Source organism: Ziziphus jujuba, chromosome 9, assembly GCF_031755915.1.
Source record: "Ziziphus jujuba cultivar Dongzao chromosome 9, ASM3175591v1".
NCBI classification, from domain to species: domain Eukaryota; kingdom Viridiplantae; phylum Streptophyta; class Magnoliopsida; order Rosales; family Rhamnaceae; genus Ziziphus; species Ziziphus jujuba.
The window spans coordinates 17,673,867-17,695,121 of NC_083387.1; the positions used below are offsets into that span (position 1 = coordinate 17,673,867).

Sequence of the window (21,255 nt, forward strand, 5' to 3'; positions counted from 1 at the left end):
CTCAAACCGCCTTTTTCATATGAAATACAAAATAGTGTCAATATGTTGCAAAACCACATTAAAGGAAATAAATAACAAGTGCGAGGTGATAAATAAAACATCATTCCAAACGTAGGAACACAATGATTTTACATGAAAATAAAGTATATAACTTACATCGGAAGTCAACCATCCTTCAGAGGTAAGTAGCTCAGCAAAAAATTTCTTCCCCACCGTTATATAAGATGTACACACGGTTGCTTCCTTCAGTGCCACCCTATACCACTCATCGAACGCCCTCTCCTTCGATGCATCAATATGTCGATTAAGATTAAATTTGACCTTCTTCTTACACAGGTCGGTGTAAGGAGAGATGATGTGATGTGACTGGTGGTAAACTCTACCGAATCAACTTGTATCACCAACGTTATGCGTCCAATCTTCCACCTCAATCTCAGCTGATTGGTCGTGGGACTGTCAGCTGAAGCACCGATATCCCACCCTAAATGCAAAAGCTGATATGGCACCAAAGCCCAAGAATCCTCCACATAGGGTCCTTTAGGTACGATAGGCTCAAACAGTGTAGCAAAAACATCATCCTCCTTCCTACTATTGGAACCGTCTATGGGTGCATCAAATTCTTCAGCTTGCTCTCCAAATGACGATGCCACAGGGGATGATGGTTGCACCGAAGATGACGGTGAATGGCTGTGCATATGATGTTCGGCCTGCAAAACACAATGGTTATTTTGCAGTTCCCAAACCCTAACAACAAATAATTGCTATATTAAAATATATAATTTAATAATGCTGAAACACTAAAGTGTACTAAGTTGTCTAAATGATACATGATGCTTTTGTTGGTCAATAACAGAACTAAGTATCTTCCTTAATGATGCCATCTCTTTATTTAATTCATCAAATTTTGCCTCTCAGCAAGCAAGCTAATCAATATCAGTATCCAAAACATAAGTCAACATATATTAGTACAACATATGAAATACAAATTTGCGTGCAAGTAACAATTGCATACCCTGAAATTAGCATCTGGAGGGCCACTAGAATGCTCCTCAGCTTTGGGCACATCTTTAGCGCCAACGGTGGCTGTTGGTGCTACAAGTGGTGATGCCGTATAGCGAACTTCGTGTATGTTCACTGCTATTGTTCGCCAGTAATCCATAGTCTTCTCCTCATCGGTAGCATCTAACCTCCAGTGCACAACATACTACATGAAATGAAGAAAGGAAAAAAAAAGTAAATTTGGAAACTGACTTTGGTAATGTAACTTGAATGTAGTCATACCATGTAGTCTAAAAAAAATTTGCCTTACATTACTATTTGAGGTGAACCAATTATGGATAGCAAAATGGTTTGGTTGACTTATAGCATGTCATCCAAGGATCCTCAGACAACGGGTTTCCCGCCGCTCGCCAAATTGGTTACCAAAATCAGGGATTGCTTCAAACCCCCACAACTACAAAATATAAATTATAGGTTATTAAATATAATTTTTGAGTAAACGCTACATGTATTAAATATATTACTGTACCTGAAACGCCAATGGAAAACCTTTTAGGTCATACGACTGTGATTTATTCTTTACTGCAAGTCCTTTATGCTGGAATGCATTGTGGAATGAGTTGATCATCTTCTTGTAGCTCAGAATGCCCCAAGGGTAGGAATTAAATACCTCGATATCAGCAACCAAATCAATGAATTTTCTATTTATTTGAACCCTCGGATCCATTCCAAGTACACCATGAACTAAGAAATATAGTAACGCAATTCTTACAGCATCCCAATCATCCACAAAAAGTGTACCCTTGAATATTCGTTCCAGTTCAGGCGGTTTCAAGTCAGTCCTGTCATCTAGCAACCTCGTGAGCAGCTCTTTTCCTTTGGAAATTTGCATATCATACATGGAAGGGTACCTACAAAACTTTAAGCCACTAATGAGTGCAAATTCCTACTTCGTAAAGCAGGTGATGCACTACTTGACCAGAGAACCTGAGGTTCTTCATGTCAAGTAAGTGTCCAAAACATGTTTGACTATACTTTTCTAGCTGCTCACTTGTGAGGACACTTGTAATTACTTTGTTCGCTTCTATTGGATTCCCGAATGAGTGTGCCCTAACTTTAAATATATCGGCATCCTGAAAGATCCGTTCCTTTGGAGCATCGATGGGCTGCAAAATGAATTACATAAATGGAACTGACATCAACAATTTAATTATACCCTATTTTTCCACCCTAACTTGATAATAATAATTTCCAACTAAATCTTAAGACATATGGGTTCACATTTTTGCACGAGTGGTAATTACCAATGAAACCATCGGTAATCAACCTACAATGAACTAAAAAAAATCCCGATGGCCATCGGGTGAAGTTTTTCTTGAGTTTTCACATTCATGAATAAATACTGACAGATGTTTTATCATTTACCGCACAAAACAACATAAATGAATATAAAACTTACCATATCAAATTGGGGAGAGGAAAGTGGAACGTGCCCTTAAAGTTTGGCGCTTTCGGTCTCAGTTTTGGATTTCTGTCTAGTAGTTCGTCGACGCTTAGAGTCAGGTGCTGCTGTGCTACCACCGCGTCTCTTACTTTCCACCTTCTTACCTCCCTTCTTCGGTTGACCTCGCAAGTTCCTCTTTGGTGCCATTATAAAATACAACCTACAAATGTACATTGACAAGATTAATAAATTTTTATCTACCTTTAACCACATTGTCAACTATGTATACATATATAAATATCCGCAATCCTCAGTTTCATACGTCTCTTCCTAAGGATATTGTGTATGCCATCTATAAAACATTTACTGAACATTTACTATATAGCAATGTGTTTACTTCTAAATCTTTCTATCTTCTTCTTCTTCTTCTTTAATTTTTTTTTTCTTTTTTAGGGATAAAGTGTTTGCATGTTTGCTTCTAGCTAACCATGTACCTAAAATTTTATACACCGATCTTCTCTCTCTCTCTCTCTATATATATATATATCTATACCTTTAGAAAGTACTAACAATTAAAAAGTACTAACTCTGGAAATCTCAACTTCAATTCTAATTAATCATAAAGTATTTTTCTCTTATCTCTAAGTACTGATTTTTAGTAATAAATTACCCTAGCAAAAAGGAAGAAGAAAAAACTTAAAAGAAAAAAGAAGGTCTGAAAAGCAACTAAGATTTCTAATGCAGCTATAGTCTAAAGTGGGGTTTTAATAGAGCAACCCACAATTGTGGCCAATTATGATGCTACATGCAGAAGCAGATAAAGTGAAATATTGAAATGACTGGAGAGGAAGTAGTAAATTCACCCAAAATAGAAAAACAAGAAAGTGAAGTATAGAGGTGGAAGACTACATAGAAGCTACGCAACAGACAGATTGTTATAAGCCAATCAAAAGCAGCCCTTAGACTGTATATATACATATCATATTCATGTTATATTTAATTATTTCTTAACATACAATATATGTCTAAAAAATGTGCACAGAAAGTTGCAGACTATAATCTGAACATACAGGTTAAGCTGGACTGCAACATGTCCACCACTTCTATATGAGTGTGTCAACTAATGTAGCTACATCTCTTCCCCATACTGCTTATGTTTAACCTGATTTGGTTATAAAAGCTCAGACCTACCGACACCTATATATGCTATACAAATCATTCACTTTATATTTATTTTATCTCTATAATTAGTTTAGGGTCAAGGATTTATCTGTATACAAATCCCAAAAGAAATATAATTATTTTCCTAAGGGTCAAGTACATTTTTAAAAAAATTATTCTTTTCAACCCACAAAAGCAGTTTTCTAGACAGAGTTTGAGTATCATGCCCTAGTGAGATAACACCTTTAGCTTTAGGATTTAAACTTCGATCAAGGTAAAAATCCTTATATCCCTAAGTTGTAACAAATATATATATACATATATTATGTTTTTTTATTACAAACTAACATTATTACAAACTAACATTATTCTTCATCAAATTCATTGATTTCCCTGCCTTCATCCTTTATTTATTTTCCATGCTCAGGGATGTCGATGGAACCAAAAAAAAAAAATTTTTTTTTTAATTTTAAAAAAAATTAAAAACGACGTGTCGTCTAGGTGTTGTTCATCCCAGACGACATGTCATTCGATCCATCTTCAACCTTTGTCCGGTTTGACCCGAACCCGCCTGAACCGATCCCGATCCGATTCTTGACCCGGTTATTTCTCCCACCTCCGACCACCGTTCAAGGCCAAACTGGTCCCCTTTTTTTCCTCTCTTCATTTCCTACTAATACCCAATATCAATCTATCCTAAAACCTAGGTTATAATCACTTCCATACAAAAACCTAAATCTTCAAAAATTTCACATTTTTAACTGGTTCTAAACACAAATCACAAGTTTCAATATCTCAGATTGTACTTAATTTGTAAGTATTTAATGGTAAGGCAACAAATAAACACAAAAAAATAAATAAATAAATAAAACCCCACACGGGTCCACGGCAAGGCAACAAATAAACACAAAAACAAATCCACACGGGTCACAGCAAGGCAAAAAATCCACACAAAAACAAACCCACACCGGTCCATGGCAAAAAATAAACAAAAATATTAAAACAATTACCTCGAAGATAGCCGTTCAAGGGCGCTAAGATAAGATGAAGTTTTGTTATTTTGTTTCTCTTTTTTTTTTTTTTTTTTTTGGGTGCTGAGATGAAGCTTCCTTTGGCTTTTCCACGGCAAGTTTTTTTTTTTTTGTATTTTTGTGTATTCTTGTAAAAACAATTACTTCATGTACTTTGTTTTCTTTTTCTAAAAAGTAGATTTTTGTTCTTTGTTTGTTTAAAATATAAAAGGATATCTAAGTCATTTTTTATTGTTTTAAGGTTAAAATAGATATTGAAGGGTAGAAAAAAAAAAAAGATAGCAAATGAAAGAGTAAAAATCGTGAAGCTCATCCCTATGAGGGCATTGCATTACAAGAAACAGTCTTCGAAAAAAATAATAATGTAATATTTAATCAAAGATGAAATAGTTAATACAAGAAGAAGAGGAATGAACTATGGAAATGACATAAATTTTAGGATTTCAACAAATCTCTTAAAATTTTACTGGTTTGAAGTGTTTATATTTCTACTCCATAATACTTTGAATTTCAAGCCACAGATTCATTGACAGCTCCAAATGAATGTTGCTCATTAGGATCTCAACCATTTAAAATAAATAAGGCTTTGCTTACAAATATAGAAGGGGTTTTTTGGCCCATTAACCAATATTTGGGCCAATATGTCTCAAATATTTCATTTTTTTTAGTGAAATTTTCAATATCCAATTGCATTTGTAGAGTTCTTTTAACTCCCCTCCTCCTCATTTTAAACTCCATTCCTTCCCTCAAGTACAACCATTCTATTTTGCATTTTTTGCAAAAGTACATCTCTATTGGCAAAAAATAAAGTAAAATAAAATTATTATAGTCCTTCGTGTTTCAGTTTAGTATAGGCCTTATGTGATGTTAAAATATTATTAACTCATGTATTTTACAAAATGATACTTCAACCTTTGTTTTACTACTTATATATACAAACTACCCATTTATCATATTATGCCTATATTTTTTTATTTTTTTCCAAATAGAATTTAAATTTTATTATATAATTTTCTTAGCTATATGTATATTGCAAGAAAATAAAGAGTTAGGTAATAAATAAATGGCATTATATTTGTCGTTTGCAAATAGGTTGTTTGTATATATAAATAAAAGAAAATGCTAAGCACCAAAAAAAGAAAAGAAAAGAGAAGAAAAGATTAAAAATATCATTTTAGAAAGAAAAAAAATGTATTAATAGGCTAATAGTTTGACTAACAGGGAGGGCAAAATTGAAGAATAAATATATATATATATATATATAGATGAAAAGCTAAATTTAAAAAAATAAAAATAAAAAGGGCTACGATGATTGTTGTCTTTTTGAATGGAGATGCATTTCTATGAAAATTAGAAAAGGAAAAGGGCTATTTGGAGATTTAAACTAAATAATTTGATTCCTCTTCATATTTAGATTGTACTAGAATTCACACCATTCAAAAACTCTTTGGATGAGAACAACCATACCATCACAAATGGAACAAACATGTATATGTAAACACACACATGGATATACATATGTATATCTAGTCAATTTTTCATTAGAACATCCTCATAAATTTTTTATCGGGATCTCATTTATTAACTTTTAAATCTTTTCAAAATATGAAAGATTTAAAAATGTGTTTGGAATTTATATGAATCTTAACAGGATTCACTTTCCCTTTCTAATGTTTAAAAATTTTTATTCAACTTATATAAAATGCAAATACATTTTTAAATATTAACCTTTAAAAAAATCTAAAGATTGATGAGTGAAATACCAATAAAATATTCATTTGGACATTCTAATAAGAGACTAACTATACATATACATACATATATATATATATATGAGAACCTTATATATAAGGACTAACATAAAGTTTTTCTTTTTCAATTTTTGAATTGCATTAAGGGTTTAAATTTAAAATTATAGTTATTAACTACACAGTTCAATATGGTTTATTTTTCGTAAATAAAATTTTAATATATTACTAAACTATATTTGAGCACTTTTTTAATTTTAAATCCTAACCTTTAATATTATCTAATAGTCAATAAAAGTATCTTAGTTTAATAAAGTAAAATAAATCTTATTAACACTAATTATATATATAACCAATATATGGATTTATTAATTGATACTAGAAATATAGCATACCAAAGTTGTAAACTTGTATTTTAAAAGTTAGGCTAGTAAAATTAAACAACAAATTAAACAGTCGTGGAAAGTGTAAATCTATTTATAACTAAATGCTACAATTAAAATACATCTCAATATATATGTATATATTGTTGAAATGTATATGAAGTTTGCGCATGCCGACAATAACTATGAGATGTCTCTTTCAAGTACTTTGTTTTTATTTGAGAGAAATCGAAGGTGTTAGTTGGGAGAAGAAAGTGACTTGGCCATAGCCTACCAAGCAAAACCAAGCATTTAACCTTTGATTATATTTGAATATTCTTCACAATTAGCTTTCTACTAATCACAATGACTCTATTTGTGATTCAAACTTTGTTGTGTCATGCTGATGGAGATTTTCATTTTTCTTTCCCATATAATTAATTATTAATATTAATCTTTTTATGCTTGTGGTAATGTTACATACTTTAAATAATTATCAATCTGCAATTTTGGCTACTCAAATAAAAGTTTACCTATTTGCCTCATCATAGTCGTGAAAGGAAAACAACATATTCGATTTTATGCATGAAAGAGACAATTAGAGATTCCACTCCTTGCCTAGTTTAATTAATTTGGCCAAAAAGCATTTTCACAAAAATCATCAAAGTTTTATGTGATATTCATACATATACATGTCCCGATTAATTATACAATTAATGTGTATTAAAAAAAGTAAAAGAAAAAAAAAAGATGACATGGAATTTAATGGCGTATTATTGCTTTTTGTCTTTTTTTCTATTATAATTTAGATATTTCAAAATAAAATAGTGATAGGCCTAATTTTATTCAAAGTCATACTACGTTGCTTTAGATCCAATACTATCTTTGAATTAAGGGAATAGCTAAAAAAGGAAAGGAAAAGATTTAATTTCTTTGTTTGCATTGTAAAAATGGGAGGAAAAGAAAGGATAAGGAACGATAGAAGAAATGAAAAGATAAGGAAGGATAGGGAAGGAAAAGGAAAGAATAAATTATGTATATTTTAACCAATTTAGCTTTCCATGGATTGGGGTGTCCCTTGTGGTTACAAATTCTATCGAAATTCGGCTGAAAAAATTGATCAAGTACGCGTAACACAACAGATAGCATTGGTGGGATGGGAGGAAGATAAGTTACAAGGCAAACAATAACTTTTATAATTACACTAACTTAAGGCAATTCATAGAGCAACTATAGTTAAAAAGAAATAAGAACCTTACTTTGACCCATGCCTAGCCACATTCTGAAATATCTTTTTAGCTGCAGCCTTTGCCTCAACTTCACTTTTGATCTGGGTTGCTTTCTCATCGTCACGGGTGGAATCCTGGATCTGCTCATCCAGTGTAGTGAGGGAACATTCTTATGATTCAGCTTGTACAAGTGATCAATTGTTATCCCATCATCTTGCTTCTTGCTCAGTGGTTGAGAAAATTTATTGCTCCTTCTAGGACTTCTCTGCAAACCTCCACTCCCAATCACCCTTCCACTTTTGGTTGTTGGGAAAGCAGCATTCTTGAGATCAGGAGGGATAGTAGCCCCAGCATTCTGTAGCTTCCTAGCCTCATCCACAAGCCTCTCCTCCTCTTCCTCTGTTCTCTTTATCTCAATCAATGGCGGATCCGAAAGCGTTTCGATTACATACTGACTGAAAAGAGACTCCTGAATCCGATCAAAGTATTTACTTACATGGAAAGAAGAAGCTAGAACTTTAACAATAAGGGTCTTCACCAACCAAACTAAGGTACCCACCAACAAACACGCCAAGACTTTCGTGACATATTCAAGTTTATCGCTCTCTCTCAACCTTTTCATCAAACAGAAAGTGCCATGCCAGCAAAACAAGACCCAGCCAAAGGCAATTTTGAACAGCTCTCCTAAGCCCGTAAACAAAATACAAAACCCTCTTCCGCAGAAGGAAATTCCTTTCTATAAAGAACACTACCATCCGGACCCCTCCCATTTCCACAGCTTCAATTTCCACAAGTTCTTACGCCTCAAAAAGGGTATAGAGAGAGTGCAGGCGAATACTCCAATGATCACAATCAAACTCAACCATTGAAGCAGTGTCAATGCGCTTAGATTAGCTTTCTTGTACTCATCCGATAAATCATCTTCCCAGGACGGGTCATCGTCCTCGTCATCCAAAAGCCAATTACCCAGCATCCCGGATCTAAGCTGCCCCGATTTCAACATCTTACCAGATTTCAGAACCCGTCCCGCTCGAATTTCGGGTTCCTCCGGCGGGTCGACCGGTCTAGACTTGGTTTTCTTCAGCCTGAACAAACTGGACTTGTTCTGAAACGAAACCTCGCGCCCAAACGCTGCGTTTGACGTACACCTCACGACCTCATCATCACCATTACCTCTAACACTACCACCCCTGCCATCCTCCTCCGGGAGTCCTTCTTCCGGCGACGTACCGACTCGCTGGGACCAATCTCGACGTCGTCATTCAAAGCCGCCGTCGTCGTCGGCTGGAACGAAACCTTGAGCTCCTTCGACTGACTGAAAGAGCGCCTCTTCGCCAGAGACTCTGCCAGCGGAGGCAAATTCCGCTCGTGGCGGAGCTCAGCCATCTCCAAATCCATATCCAACGACATGTCGCCGGACGCCCTTCTGCTTATGCAAAAACTGACCCATAAGCTTCGACGGCGGATCCTCCGGCGAAGCCGACGACGACTGACCTCGTTGAACGAAGCGAAAATCGTCTTTATTACCGCCCTCACATTGTTGTCGTCCCCTTTCCAGAACTCGTAGTTCGAACCCCGCCATATCTTCGACTGCTGCTGCTCCTCCATGTTTCTACTACTGGTTGAAGAATCGCCGTCGTCTATTTTGACGATAACCTCCGGCCGGTTATTGGAATCGCCGGCGACGGCGGTGGAGGACATTGAATCTAGATGCTGTTGAGGATGATGGTCTGCTACCGCTGCGTCCTGATCAAAAAGAATGGGAAGCCCTTCTGGGTCGTCGTGGCTATGGTGGTCGTTATCTATGCCACCACCGATCTTTAACATTTGCTTATAAGAACCATGTGATTTAAACGATTTCTTCAACGAGAAATCCATGAGATAGGGATTGTAGTATTAAAAATTATTAATTATAAAAAAATTTAACAAATAAATAAAATTGTCGCTGAGATTGCGAATTTGTTATGGAAACTATAATAATTAAGAATAAGGAAATAAAGACAAAGTTGTGTTTGGAATCAATGAAAATGATAAATTGAAAAAAGAAAAATGAGCTTAGGTTTTGAAAATCCTTTTTAAGTTTCTTTGTTGCAGCAGGGAAATTAGGTTGACCCGTGTCCGGCCACTAGAAGAAAGGTGGGCATTTAAATAATTAGGGAAGAGAAGAAGAGAAGGGTGTGCCAACAGAGACAACATGTGGCGCCGATAATAGTGGGAAAAGAAGAAAGAACACAAAATAAATAAATAAAGGAAAAGGATTTCTTTTCTTATTATTATTAAAGTTGGACCGCTTTGCTTTACTTTGGCTGTGGGCTTGCACGGTTTAGCGGTTAGGTTTTGAATATCTCTGTCTTTTACCTGCTTTAATTACGACACTGCCGTTCGCTTCTTTTAAGGTGCATAAAAACCGTGACTTATTGAACAATTAACAAACGCTGTCGTAGTCCTTGAACTCCTCGGTTTTTAGTTAAAACTCACAAATTTACCTTTAGGTCCTTGGCTAACGGTAATATTTTTTCACTAAATTTTGTTTACCACTTGATGTTATTGGGGTGTCATTTTTCATAAAACTAGGGTTTAATTTCAATAGTAAATAAGTATTAATGACCCTAGTAATACGAATAGAATTTAGATAACAAATATTAACGGAACCTATATATACTATCTTTAAAAAATTTAATTTTTTATACTAGGTTTTCAATGTATACAAATAAAAAAAATTGCATATCTTTTATTTTAATCATTTACCAAACACGTTTTTAAATTCTAAAATAGTAAAATTAAATTTAACATTTTCATTTTTGCAAAATTCTTTTAGAAAACATAACCTTTTTGTAATGCAACTTTTTTTCATATTGAAAAGTACATTCTTAAATGTTTTATAAAACATTACTAACAATACCTTACCATGCAACTTTCCTTAGTATTTGAAATCAAATTCTTCATGCATATCCATATTTCTATTGCAGTAGATTATCCAAGCACTTGAAATGTTTAATTTCCCAAAAATCTAGTTCTCACTAGCTTGACACAACCAAATTAAGAGGATAAATTTTTACACAAAAAAATAAAAATTAAGAGGAGAAATTTCTAATGCTTTTGGAAGTTGGTATTCCTAATTCGCAAAAGCATGTAGAGTTCATATTATTGTGAGTTATGAGTGCCAATTTTTGGGAGTATAAACTATTTTTACAATTAACAAACCGCTATTTTTTTTTTTTTATTTACTACGTTCTCTTGTCATGGAGGATATAAAATATCTATTCAATTATTTTTAACGTGTAAGACTCTTCTAGTTGGTGCTTTAAGAAACAAATGACAGCCTAAAATAAAGTTAAAGTTAGCAATTCCGTCAAAGTAAAAAATAAAATAGTTAGCAACAAAATCTGTCATCTTATTGTGTTTTCATATTAATGTGGAACATGGGGAACTCACAATTATTTAAAACAAAATTTATTATGACAATTACAATGACATCTCTTTGTTTAAATTATGATAATCAATTTAATTCTCTATCCTTTAAACAGTTTTATTTCTCACTAAAGAATATTGAGTCGGAAAACACCACCACAATGTCATTATTAGTTATTAAAAAAATAATTCAAGTTTTGATTAAAGTGAATGAATAGATTATATTAATGTGCACTTAAGAACTACTTGAGTAGAAACTTAACACTAAATACAATTGCCTATTTAAAAAAAAAAAAAAAAAACCCACATATAAACATTTAAAATATAAATTTGTATGTAAAAAATATTTTACCTAAGATGATTATAACATTTATTAAGAGAGGTAATATATATAGATATATATATATATATATATATATATAAACCCAAGAACAACAACAACATTAAAATTATTAAATCTGTGACTTAAAGTTATAATATAACTTTCAATTTTTAATGTTTTAGAGACTTTAAATTATTTTAATTGCAATGCACATCATCATCGTTGGATATTCATTGTATTTACTTTGATCATATGGATTTTTTTTCTTTTAATGTAATTACGGACGAAATGGCTGTAGTTTAAGTAGTAATAATGAACAGCTGTAACAAGTAGTAAAATTTTTAACGCAAACATAGACCTGCAAGTGAGCCAAGCTTAGGAACCTTCAAGTGGAATGGTGCAGAGCAGTACTTGACCTCCTCGAGCTTAGTGCACGAAGATCAGCCTGTATACCATACGATCTCCGAATAAGAAAAATGACACGCATGCTAAGCAACTATAAAATAACCTGCATGTGACATATTCAAACTCCAAATTGACTTCAACCCAATTACGTGGTAAGCATCTGAGAGACTGTCTCCTTTATTATATATATCTAACGCACACTGATAGTTACGGCAAACACGGCATTGTAATTGATAAAAAACAAGAAAGGAACAAAAAATGTGCTTGTTTATATTGTATTACTTAATTGTTTACTGCACTTTTTCTTCTTTTAATATTGACTTTTACAGCATTATTTATACAAGTATTTCACCATAAGTTAGTTACAATAAAGATTACCAATGACAGATAACTACACCAACTTTATCGCTGATAACATTTATTCTGCACCAATTTTATTTTTATCACTTGGAGGTGATTTGTTTGGAGCAGATTCTTGTTGATCCAGATTGTATGATGACGTGGCTATGCGATGACATGGCTGGTGACTTTGACATGACTGCAGCACAGTCAGCTTATCAGTAATTAGGTAGTGTAATGTGTCTTAATCAGAACAGCGGTGAGGTCAAAAAGAAAGCTATACTATATGCCATATGGACGCGACAGTGAGACCATGAAATAAATAAATAAATAAATAATATTATATTTAATTATTTCAATTTTATAAAATAGGACCAATTAAAAATGGAGGAGGAGAAAGTAAACATATATCGGGACAAGAAAATGGATGTGAGAAGAATATATTTAAATTTGATTGGGAATTCCAGGGATGTAAGATTTCGTAGCCGATTTGAGAGATATGATGGATGATGATGATTACGTGCTATGCCAACTGCTTCTGAGCCCACCCAACAGCTAAAAAAAACAAAAAAAACTTGTTTTGTTTCCACAAACACAAAACCGTAAAACATCAAAAGAAAAAACATCCTTTTCTTATGGAGAAGGATTGAATTCAACGATTTGTGTTTACACAGCACTAAAAAAAATTGAGTATTTATTACAATTGATAATGCTCATTGATAAATTTTATATGTATGTTCATTTTACATCTATGTTACTCTTTTTAATTCAAAATTTATTTATTTATTTTTTTTTTGTTTGTTTTATGATATGCTATCGAATAAAAATGCCACAAAATAAAAGCATTTGTAAGAGAAAAACAATTACTACCAAATACATTTTATATGTCCATATGACAATTTAATTTGCAAATTATTTTAAATGAATCAATTCATTTGGAGTTTCACTAATGATTATGACAAACAATCATAAATAGTAATATATATTTTTTTTTAAAATAAAGTGATTAACAGTCATAAAATCATTTATCACTGTTTTTAATTTTTAATTTAAATCTCTATGTCTCCATCTAAAATAAAATAAATTCATATTTTAGTCAATGCAATAAATAAATAAATTTGGGTATATGCCATGGGATACACAGTGATATAACAAGTAAAAAACTCAAATTTGTATGGAACATATTTTATGAATGATAAGCATGTATACGGATAAATCTAGAGTGATCAAATTTTTTTATCAAAATTTTGATATTCATGATTTAGTATCTTTTAAATGGTTTACATTTTCATGTATATATAGCAATATCAATTTAACACCATTAAAAAATTACAACCTAATTTATTACTAAAATTTTGGTAAAAAAATTTAATGCATATAGTATTACTCATATAATATATAGATATTCAAACAATGATAGAGGGTTAAGTAAAAAAGTTGGTTCAATTGATAAATTTCTCATGTTCATATCTGGATATGAGATGCTAAGAAGGATAAATTATTGTAAATAATAATAATAAAACTAATAAAATATTTATTTATACATAACAATATCTATTACTTTAAACCTAACCATTTATAAATTACATTGATATATTAAATATTAAATAGTAATAATGTAGTTTTGATAGATATGCTGATTGTCTTTGTTGTAATCTTGAAAAATTGTCCCTACGTGAAGTATAAATATGATAGCGAAATATATGGCAATTCATGTCATATTTTTCTACCATAAACTATATATATATATATATATATATATAAAATAGCGATATTGGTTAGACTTTAAGATATTCAATCATTTAGTTTGAATTTATCTAATCTTAAATATGAATATTTTACTGAAAAAATAAATGAGATTTGCATGTGAAAATTTGAAAAAATTAAAAAAAAAAGTTAATATAAAAAAAGAAAAAAAATATTTTTTTTTAACAAAAGAATTAATATCACTCCCTATGTTTTATCAATTTTGCATGTTTTTATACTTTGTAAATTATGTCATAAACAATCTCTCATGTGCATTTTAGTTTTATTGTAATGTTAACTATTTTATACACGTATTCGTTTGAACATAATGATTTAAGCTTTGAATTTCGTTTAGTAAGTATTTCATACGTGATATTTCATTTCATGTTCATAATTAATAAAATAAATATAAATATTAAAATTTTCAAAACTGTTAGAATAATTTTTTTTAATATATATATACATATATAAGATAATATATATCATAATTTGTGATATACATTAGCAAAAAGATTGTAATACAATTTACCAAAAACAAGATTGTGATACAATGATAAAATGATGAAGTATTGAATTAATGTTAATTTAAATCTATATAAAGGTAAAATAGACTTTTTGTAATTTAAATAAATTAAAATATAAAATTTGTTAATCAATGTTAATATCTAGGGATGTTAATGATGAATTAAATAATTTTACAGAGGTAAATGTGGTTTTGTTAAACCAGAGGGATCAATAAAATTTTCCCTAATAATAATTGAAAATGGACATGTGCTACAAAAACAAAATGAGAGAGAGAGAGAGAGAGAGAGAAAGAGAGAGAGAGAGAGAGAGAGCTACAATTGGAAAATACAAGACACAAAATCCTAGAAAATATGGCGGCGAACAAGATAGTTGATGGGCCATCAAATGAAAAACAGACAACGACCATGGCGGCGAACAAGACAGTTGGTGGGCCATCAAATGAAAAACAAATTGGACAGCACAAATACTCGTTTCAGCTGTTCGAAGACTTGGGTGTTGGGGTCGCCGGCCACTCGGCCCTGTACTTCGCCGATAGCTTCGTCAATACCCCAGCCGCTACCGCTACTAGGGTCGTCGGCGGCGGCTTCCAGGTGTTCAAAATGAACGCCGCCAGGTTGCCTGCGGATGCGGGAAGATTTGCCAATTTTTACGGCTTGACGACAGCATTCGATAGCTACATGCACGGGCTCGCGGAGTCGACGATGAGTGGAACTTCGTCGGCGCCGCGGGAGCTGCCGCTGGGCTCGTACAGTGGCGTGGTGGTCTCCGATCATCACTGGGCTCAGCTCTCTCTGTTGCTGCTGTGGCCGCCCTTTTTCAGACTTTTGGGATAAAAGAGTAATTCTACCTAATTTCTATCAGGCTTTTTTATCATATATATATATATATATATAATATGTTTATTTCCTTCCGCTTGCTATATATAATATATTTATTTGGAGTTGTCTTTTCTAAAAACTTATGGATTTCATATATAATATGTTTATTTGGAGTTGCCTTTTGTAAAAATTTATGGATTCTGATTCTGTTGGATCAAACATTGTGTTCCTTGTGGGTTTTATATTAATATTTAAACTCTTGTATTTATCTTCTTCTTTTTTTTAATCTTATTTAATAGTCTATTAGCTAGGATTATTCCTTTTATTTAAGTGAAAATAAAGGCGAAAATAAACATTGTGGTCCTTTATTTGATCCATTTTAATAAAAAAAAAAGTGAAAATAAAATTGAAATTTAAGCGATTCATATCTGTGGCTTTACACTGGGTCCGAGCTCATTCCAATCCAAACTGTGAGGAAAAATTGATTAATTTTCGATTTTTATTTAATTTAAATTTTTTTGTTAGTATTATTATTTTTAATTAAAATTAATGATATTTAATTTCTCAGTAGATCTACCTGGTTTTTTATTTTTATTTTTGATAAATTTATTGATTAATTAAATAAAACCCCACTGTGAGACTCGGAGACTTCCCTAGCAGTAGAACTAGAGGATAAGCATAAAGAGGATATGCGCAACAACTAGAAAACAAAGGACAAGTAAAAAAAACATAATAATAATAATAATCTAATAATTAAAATAAAAACAATGTCTTAATTTTTTGGCTTCCAAAGAAAAGAATGTCTATGTATTTTTACAAGTATGATTCATGCCTGCCGACAGGAGAGTTTGGTTTCCTCATATCCTACAATTTTTTTCCTTTTTTTTTTTTTTTGGGCTGCGTCTCGCATCCTACAAATTTCAACCCTACACGTGTTGCCGGTTTGTTTGTGTTAGGCTTTTTCTATGTTTGTTCTCTTTGAATAGCAGGTGTAACAAAAAATAAATAAATAAACAAAATTAACAATATAATAAAAATAAATAAAACTCTCTTTAGAGCAGCAGGTATCAATTTTCCTTTTGCTATCTTTGTTTTTCTCCCCACTTTCTCACTCAACGTAATTAAAATTTGTAAGGATATGCATATTAAATACCATTAATTTTAATTAAAAATAATAATACTAACAAAAAAATTTAAATTAAATAAAAATCGAAAATCAATCAATTTTTCCTCACAGCTTGGATTGGAATGAGTTCGGACCCAGTGTAAAGCCACAAATCTGAATCGCTTAAATTTCAATTTTATTTTCATTTTTTTTTATTAAAATGGATCAAATAAAGGACCACAATGTTTATTTTCGCCTTTATTTTCACTTAAATAAATGGAATAATCCTAGCTAATAGACTATTAAATAAGATTAAAAAAAAAAGAATATAAATACAAGAATTTAAATATTAATATAAAACCCACAAGGAACACAATGTTTGATCCAACAGAATCAGAATCCATAAGTTTTTAGAAAAGGCAACTCCAAATAAACATATTATATATAGCAACCGGAAGGAAATAAACATATTATCTATATATATATATATATGATAAAAAAGCCTGATAAAAATTAGGTAGAATTAATCTTTTACCCCAAAAGTCTGAAACAGGGCAGCCACAGCAGCAACAGAGAGAGCTGAACCCAGTGATGATCGAAGACCACCACGCCACTGTACGAGCCCAGCGGCAGCTCCTGCGGCGCCGACGAAGTTCTACTCATTATCGACTCTGCGATCCCATGCAATGTAGCTATCGAACGCCGTCGTCAAGCTGCAAAAGACGGCAAATCTTCCCGCATCAGCAGGCAACCTGGCGGCGTTCATTTTGAACGCCTGGAAGCCGCTGCCGACGACCCTAGTAACGGTAGCGGCCGGGGTATTGACGAAGCCGTTGGTGAAATACAGGACCGAGTGGCCGACGAGTCCAACACCCAAGTTTTCGAACAGCTGAAACGGGCAAGCAATCATAACTTGGTGGCTAAAATATTCTTCTTGGCGGATAGCTGATGATGAGCCCAGCGGTGTGGGCCATTGATGTAGGCCATTGATGAATGAAAAAGCTTTCTGCTTTCTTGCTTTGAGCTATTAAAAAGACTCAAATTTTTCCTTTTTCTTTTTTTTTTTTTTTTTTTGGGATGGAAATTTTACTCAATTCAAAAGGGCTAATGAGTTGATCAATCAAAGCAGTTTCTTTTGCTAGTTTTCCAGACACCAACCACGCCCCTGGGAGTTAATGTCCTAGAGTTTTAGAGCGACTGTGGTGGCCTCTGCCCCTCACTTCACCAACCACGCTCCAACTTAATGCGCCTCGGACCCTTTTTTTTTTTTTTTTTTTTTAAATTTTTTTTTAAATTATTATTTTTATTTTTATTTTTGTTCTGTCCACTTGTCACTACCTAGACTGTCTAGCCCTTGTACATAAGAAAACACATGATTCATTAAGGGCCCACCATATCAAAAATCCCAAGCTGACGGGAATTAGCCGAAAGCTATTTACATGCTGATTTTTCTTTTTTCTTTTTTTTTTCTTTCTTCTTTATTTGTTTTAAATTTGTAAAGATTTTTTGTGTATATATGTATATATATATTTTTTTTTTCTCGTATGGATTGTGTGGAGATTATATGTTTTTTTTTTTTTTTGGGGTAATTTGCGGAGATTATATGTTGTTGATAAATATACTAGTAAAGAATAATTTTGGCTTTGTGATAAGTTATTTCAGTGGGAGTTTTGAGTGGTAGTTGTGTTGAAATCATAGGAAGATTTATCAAAAAAGAAAAAAAAAAGTTGAAATCCTAGGAAGATCTTGTAGCCAATTGATATATATATATATATATTTTCCATGAAAATTTTAAAATTGTTGATGTGAAATATTTAAATTTTTGTTAAAAATTGAAGAAAATTCCAGTCCCTTACACATATTTTGTTACTATTTTACACCTATAATAAAAAAAAAAAATGCAAATTTCACAGAGGAAAGAGCAATAAAACAAAATCCACATCATTTGAGCCAATTGGGTTTTTCTTCTTTTTCTTTGTAACTCTTTGAAGGACTTCCAATTGAAAGTGAGGGGAACGGAAGAAGTCCCAACAGAATGTGAATGGGAATCGGGGGGACCCATTAGTCTGATTCTTGAAAGTTTAGGGGTGAATAAGAAGTCTAAATATAGGGTGTGGGGCCTTGAGTGGTGGCATAGTGGTTGGTCACATAAACACTGGGAGTTACTGTCTTAGAGTTTTAGAGCGACTGTGGTGGGTGGCCTCTGCCCCTCACTTCACCAACCACGCTCCAACTTAATGCGCCTCGGACCCTTTTTTTTTTTTTTTTTTAAATTTTTTTTAAAATTATTATTTTTATTTTTATTTTTGTTCTGTCCACTTGTCACTACCTAGACTGTCTAGCCCTTGTACACATGAAAACACATGATTCCTTAAGGGCCCACCATATCAAAAATCCCAAGCTGACGGGAATTAGCCGAAAGCTATTTACATGCTGATTTTTCTTTTTTCTTTTTTTTTTTTCTTTCTTCTTTATTTGTTTTAAATTTGTAAAGATTTTTTGTGTATATATATATATAGATATATATTTTATTTTTTTTCTCGTATGGATTGTGTGGAGATTATATGTTTTTTTTTTTTTTTTGGTAATTTGCGGAGATTATATGTTGTTGATAAATATACTAGTAAAGAATAATTTTGGCTTTGTGATAAGTTATTTCAGTGGGAGTTTTGAGTGGTAGTTGTGTTGAAATCATAGGAAGATTTATCAAAAAAGAAAAAAAAAAGTTGAAATCCTAGGAAGATCTTGTAGCCAATTGATATATATATATATATATATTTTCCATGAAAATTTTAAAATTGTTGATGTGAAATATTTAAATTTTTGTTAAAAATTGAAGAAAATTCACCATGTTTGACAAATAATTTTGAAAATTCAATAAAAATTTCCACAGTTTGACATATCAATTACCTATAACAACATAAAAAAAAGCCTTTTTTTCCTTTTTTTTTTTTAGCAACAAAGTAAATTTCTAGCCTAATTAAATTTAGCTAAAATAATTATTTTAGCAATGCAATAAGTTGTATCTAAACATATTTAGCCATAACAAACTCTAACCCAAAAAAAAAAAAAAAAAACAAAGAAGAAAATTTTGAGCCATTAGGTCACTGGGCATAAGCCAGATAGCCAACCTCTTGATGGAGAGAGAATAGTGGATCGAGAAATTGCATGTGAATTCAGATTTTATTAAATTTTTTCTTGGTAAAAATATTTTACTAAAATTTGGATATTCAGATGTGAAAACTATTGTATATTTATATTTTTATGGCTAATGCTTTTAGTAATGAGATTTAATACTTTTGGCTCCAATATTCCTGAAGTACCAACAAGATTTCATCATTTTGGGAACTTTCTACCTATATGAAACTGAACTATATGTTCCTAATTGAAATGGACCTTTACTTCTTTACTATAATAATGCAAGTTGCTTGAACATTTAATTTTCTTAATAAAAAAGGGAAGAATTCAAATCCTGAAAAGAGACACATGTCTTATTCATAGGTTGCAGCCCCTTAAATGGTTAAAAGTCTAAAATCAATATGTTTTCAACATTTTTAATTTTCATTCCCTCGTTTATTTTAAAAAAGCAATTTTTCATTCTCTCTGATTTTTTAATTCGTTGACAAGAAACTACTACTATTCTTTGTAATGGGATAGGGTCCACATTAATTTGAAAGAAAATTAATTAGAAGTGATATATAAAAGGTGGTGTTTACGTACACTACTTTTCCAATGATGGGTCTCTATGCCTCTGAACATAAATATTGATATGAAGCATTATTATTTTAAAGCGTCTCATTCAATTAAAAGGGAAGCAATTAGAGAATAAATATTTGATAATTATGTTTTTTGGTGCTTTTAATCTCTAGAATTTTAAAAGTAATGTTGGTGCAATGCACTTTCTTCATAGATTAGCCTTGTAGTTGTGGCATCTCCTTGACTAACCTGTACATTATCATTGGTCTCTATTGGTGTTTGGTGTTTTAAAGCCAACATTAGTAAAAAGCTTTAGGTAGTCATAAGAAATTTCCAATTGGAATAAATTCTATGAATGGTCCCAGGTTCTAGTAACTCAATGACAATAAAATAAAAAACAAAAAATTGTGAAGGGATTAATCCTTTGGTAATAATTTTAGATACAAAAAGTTAAAAAAAATATAACAATTCTTATATCAAAACAATTTAATAGTTTTTTTTATCAGATCTCATTTATTAATTTGTAATTATTTAAAGATTAAGATGTAAAAATATTTTTAGAGTTTAAGTAAGTTCAAATAAACTTTACTGTATTCTCATAAAATTTTAATATTTTATCAAATTCATTTAATCTATAGCCTTAAAATAATTAAAAAAACAAACGATAACCATACCATTAACATATCTAATAAAAAACTGACTATAAAAAATATATTGTCATAATAAAGGAGTATCAAACACAAATGTGAATGTTCAATAATTATAATAACAGAACAAGTAAGAATTTTACCTCCTGATTCACATCAAAGACATAAGAATATGCATCCTGAACTTCTCTAAGTTAACAATAATAATTATTATATTCATAAAAAATACAAATTATTAACTTATTTATTGTCTTTTTTTTTAAAAAA

The 21,255-nt window shown here is 31.7% G+C and overlaps 1 pseudogene; it reads right to left on the reverse strand.

Moving 5' to 3' along the window:
* Positions 1–2,377: 2,377 nt before the first annotated feature.
* LOC132805379 (mechanosensitive ion channel protein 8-like) lies at positions 2,378–10,201 on the reverse strand (annotated as a pseudogene).
* Positions 10,202–21,255: the final 11,054 nt, after the last annotated feature.